Here is a 5,237-nt window from a genome sequence, read left to right on the forward strand (position 1 = left end):
AAGTGAGAGAGAGAGAGAGAAAGGGTGTAGAGAAAGAGGAGAGAAAGGGAGAGAAAGAGAGAGAGAGAAAAGGGTAAGAGAGAGAGAGAGATAGGAGAAAGGGTAAGAGAGAGAGAGAGAAATGGTAAAGAAGAGAGAAGAGAAAGGTAAGAGAGAGAGGAGAGATAGTAGAAAGGGTAAGAGAGAGAGAAAGGTAAGAGAAGAGAGAGAGAGGAAAAGGGTAAGAGAAAGAGAGAGAGAGAACTAAGACAAGAGAGATAGTGACAAAGGGTGAGGAAGAAAGGGTAAGAGAGAGCAGAGAGAGTAGAGAGAAAGGTAAGAGAAAGAGAAAGGGTAAGGATAGTAGAGAAACGGGTAAGAAAGAGAAAGCGTGAGATAGAGAGTGATGAGAAGAAAGGGTTAATGAGAAAAGGAGAGAGAAAAGGGTAAGACCAGAGAGAGAGATAGCTGAGGGTAAAGAGAAGAAAGGGGGAATGAGAACGAGTTAAGAGAAGAGAGAGAGAGAAAGGAGTAAGAGAGCACAGGAGCAGACGAGATTGAGAGAGTGAGGTGTGTGACAGAGTGCTGTATTTGCCCCTGACAAAATACAAATGTTAGGCTTAGATACAGCAGTGTCCACCCACGTGTGTTGGTCAATTTAAACTACTGTAATGTCTTCAGTCAACACCCGAGTGTCTGGTTTTCATAGGCCTGATTGTGGAAAAGGCTTTTGAATAAGTACGACTGGAGTTTATATATAAATGCCAGAATATTTCAATGTTTTGGGGAATCTCTTATAAAATGGTGTTAAAAATTAGTATAGTAACCCTAGCGTGTATCAAAATAGTAAAATAATGGCGACATCTCAGAAAATTTTAAACTATGCTAGAGGAGTAAAACAAGGTTGGCCAACTATCGGCATATCTATTTATTATTGCCCATCGAAATGTTAGCCTGTTTAAAATTAGATCAAACATTAATATTAATGGATTAGAAATCGTGGCCTTAAAAACTAAGTGTCCATTGTACGCTGATGATTTCATGTTTTCTTTTAAAACCACAACTAGAGGTCTCTCCACGGCCTCATAGAGGATTCTAGATACCGTTGCTATTCCTCTCTGGATTAAACCAATATGATAAATGTACCATAATTACGTATTGGATCACTAAAAAATACACATTTTAATATTGCCCATGTAGTTTACCCAATTAAATGGTCTAGGAGATGGGACATACTCGGATAAAAATCCCAAAAGAAAGAGAATACTCGCACTCCAATAAATTTTATCTCTCTCCTTTACAATGTCTCTCTCTCATCTGTGTATCTCTGTGCAAGTGATTTACATTTCCAGCACACAGTTTGAGCTCAGAGCATTGTGCTTCAGATGGTTTAAATGTGACTGTTTCAGAAACAGATTGTCCAATTTGAATTCCATAAATACCTCTAGTCCACAGTGAGTTACAATCTATAAAGAACTGGACTGGACTCTTCTCCCTCTGTAGTGTTCTGTTTGGGGCTGCGGGGAACAAACTGTTAGGATCATTCAGACCGTCTCAGAACATGTTTGAGCTGTAAATTCTCCCAGGGAATGTCTGTCATCTGCTTGACAGACACACAGACAGAGTGACATTTATAGTTAAGAACAAATTCTTATTTACAATGACAGCCTAGGAACAGTGTGTTAACTACCTTGTTCAGGAGCAAAATGACAGATTTTTACCTTGTCAGCTCAGRGATTCAATCTAGCAACCTTTTGGTTACTGGCCCAACGCTCTAACCACTAGGCTACCTGCCGCCCCGGCAGAATTGAGAGGAATAAGTTAGTTGGTACATCAAAGAAAGATACTGTCCATTTAATACCGGGGCGCAACTTCCACAGGGGACGGAGGGACATGTCTGAAATTRCATTTTTGTCCCCACCGGTTGTATCATTGGAATGTGATCATTGTAATGTTGAATCATTGGAATGTGATACAAAACAAGTCAACGGTGTGCTTAAGGACCATGCGGACATCTCCGAGCGGTCGGGTAGGCTGTTTGGAGTGATACTCCGACTGGATAAACCAAAGTTGCGCCCCTGATTTAATAAACAGCTCTTCAACCCACATCTGAGTTTGTAGGGAGAGAGGCTTCATGCACTCTGCAAACATTTGATTACGAGTGTCTTGGTAGGTTAGGTGGAGGTGGAGGAGGGCATAGCTAGTTTACAGGGTTTGGTGGGTTAGGTGGGGTTGGTTCAGGCATAGCTAGTTTACAGGGTTTGGTAGGTAAGCTGGGGTTGGTTCAGGACATAGCTAGTTTACAGGGTTTGGTGGGTTAGGTGTGGGTGGTGGACGACATCGCCTTGTACAGGGTTTGGATAGCCGTCAGGCCTAGCAGCGGGGAACATACGACCTACGCCTTAGCAGGAGGGTCTAGACGCCTATATTACAGGGTTTGGTAGGTAAGTGGGGTTGGTTCAGGACATAGCTAGTTTACAGGGTTTGGTGGGTTAGGTGTGGGTGGTGGACGACATCGCTAGTTTACAGGGTTTGGTAGGTAAGCTGGGGTGGGTTCAGGACATAGCTAGTTTACAGGGTTTGGGTAGTAAGTGGGTTGGTTCGGACATAGCTAGTTTACAGGGTTTGGTAGGTAAGAGGTGGGGGTTGGTGCAGGACATAGCTAGTTTACAGGGTTTGGTAGGTAGATGGGGTTGGTGCAGGACATAGCTAGTTTACAGGTTTTAATGGGTGGGTGGGGGTGGTAAGGACATAGCTGTTTACAGGGTTTGGTTGGTAAGCTGGGGTTGGTTCAGGACATAGCTAGTTTACAGGGTTTTAATGGGTTGGGTGGGGTGGTAAAGAAGTAGCTAGTTTACAGGGTTTGGTAGGTTAGGTGGGGGTGGAGGTGACTGTGTCTCTCTCTCCCTGAATACAGGCTGACTGGATTGATCCAGGGAGGCTATTGTTGTTTAGAAACTGCTTCTTCTCCTCTCTCCTCTCCTGTCCATCCTCTCCTCTCCCCTCCTTTCCTCTGCGGCCAGCGGAGATGATAGTGGAAGTGGAGAGGAGGGAGAAGAGGAGAGGGGGGAGAAGAGGAGAGGGGGAGAGGAGAGGAGGAGAGAGGGGAGAAGAGGAGAGAGGGAGAAGAGGAGAGGGGGGAGAAAGGAGGAGAGAGGAGGGAGAAGAGGAGAGGAGGAGAGAGCCCAGGGACGAGCGTGTAACAGCACCGGGACACTCCAGCACTAGGTTCCCTGCCAAGCTCAAGTTTCAATCCTCGCTTCAGAGAAAACCACAACACACTGACTGAGAGTTCCGCTCCAGTCCACCATCACGACTCTAAAGCTCCCAGTTTCACTCAGTCAAGCCATTGTGCCTAGGAAATGAGGATACCAGATCAATGAATGGCCCTGTGATTGAGCACATGTAACAAACCATGGAAAATATTTTGCAACTGCAAATAAAGTTCAGGTAGTCCCAACTCATTTGGTGTGTTTTCTCTCCGTTTGGTGTCTAGTGAATATGACCCTGACCCACCTACCTGACACTCCTCAGCTCTTAAAACCTCTCCTCTTTGCCTCCCCAAATAAAGCTAATATCAGTTGAGGAGGCTCCTCTTCCTACAAAAGGAGGCGCAGCACACACCACAACACACACGCACACGCACACGCACGCACGCACGCACGCACGCACGCACGCACGCACGCACGCACGCACGCACGCACGCACGCACACACACACACACACACACACACACACACACACCACACACACACACACACACACACTCACACACACACAGGTCCTTCAATTAATCCCTTGCAGGAACAAAGGCTGTGCAGAGGGCTAGCTGCTGCTGAATAGATTATAAGATTTCCATAATTAGACCTCAGGCAGCTTGCTGACAATGGGATCTCTAGGCTTTGTCTCAGAGCCAACAGGATGGTCCGAGTGTGACGACACACACACGCACACACGGCAGGGCCGAGGACCAGAGAGGATGTATGGTGGACGAGCAGCTATCACAATGACTGGAGAGACTCAGAGACAGTATTACTAAAACGGTCAGTAGGGAACACTTGTTTTTCCCTCTCTAAGGGGGCTGAGAGAGGACACACACACCACACACACACACACACACACACACACACACACACACACACACACACACACACACACACACACACCACACACACACCACACACACACACACCACACCACACACACACACACACCACACACCACACCACACACACACACACACACACACACACACACGCATAGGCAAGTATGCAAACACCCAGAAGTTCCTTATCAGCCATCCTGCACAGGGTGCACTGCCATGTGAAGATGTAGTAAAGATATTGAGGAAGGACTTTCTTTTTACAAGAGATGAAGAACACCTTCCTACTATTGAGTTGCTTTCAACTCTACAAGGTGTCTAAAGCGTTCCACAGGGATGCTGGACCACGTTGACCCCAATGCTTCCCACAGTTGAGTCCAGTTGGCTGGATGTCCATTGGATGCTGGACCACGTTGACCCCAATGCTTCCCACAGTTGTGTCAAGTTGGCTGGATGTCCTTTGGATGGTGGACCATTGTTGACACACATGGGAAACTGTTGAGCAAGAAAAACCCAGCAGCGTTGCAGTTCATGACACCCTCAAACCAGTGCGCCCGACACCTACTATCATACCCCATTCAAAGGCACTTAAATCTTTTGTCTTGCCCGTTCACCCTCTGACTGGCACACAATTCATGTCTCAATTGTCCCAAGGCTTAAAAATCCTTCTTTAACCTGTTTCCTCCCCTTCATCTTCGCTGATTCTGGGACAAGGGGAGCTCTCCTTTAAGGAGTTAATGGGAGTCTATTGGGTGCTAGCTCAAAAAACAAATAGACATTTTGTCAACAAGAAGTACAACATTACAAATCTTTTACGAGATGTGAGATAATGAACTTGCCATCTGTAGTATCGTATTGCTTTGGAATCGTGACACCGTACATACGAGGGGAAAAGGCACGTTTCTCGACATATACACTGACTTTGAGAAGGGAGTGCGTGATGATTAGCTTAGCAACACGTGACGCAGCATGACAACGTGAACGCGATTAGTCGACAGTCTGCTGGGTGGGGTGTTATGCGTTCCTTCATTCATTGAATTCCTATCTCCTTTCTATAATATCTCTGGCAACGGCACCATGCAATGCACCCTGGACTAAAGAGGCAGACAAATAGGAAACATGTCCTAGATCCTCTGTTAAATAAAACATTTCTCAA

This window comes from Salvelinus sp. IW2-2015, linkage group LG7 (genome assembly GCF_002910315.2).
Source record: "Salvelinus sp. IW2-2015 linkage group LG7, ASM291031v2, whole genome shotgun sequence".
In the NCBI taxonomy this organism is placed as follows: Eukaryota; Metazoa; Chordata; class Actinopteri; order Salmoniformes; family Salmonidae; genus Salvelinus; species Salvelinus sp. IW2-2015.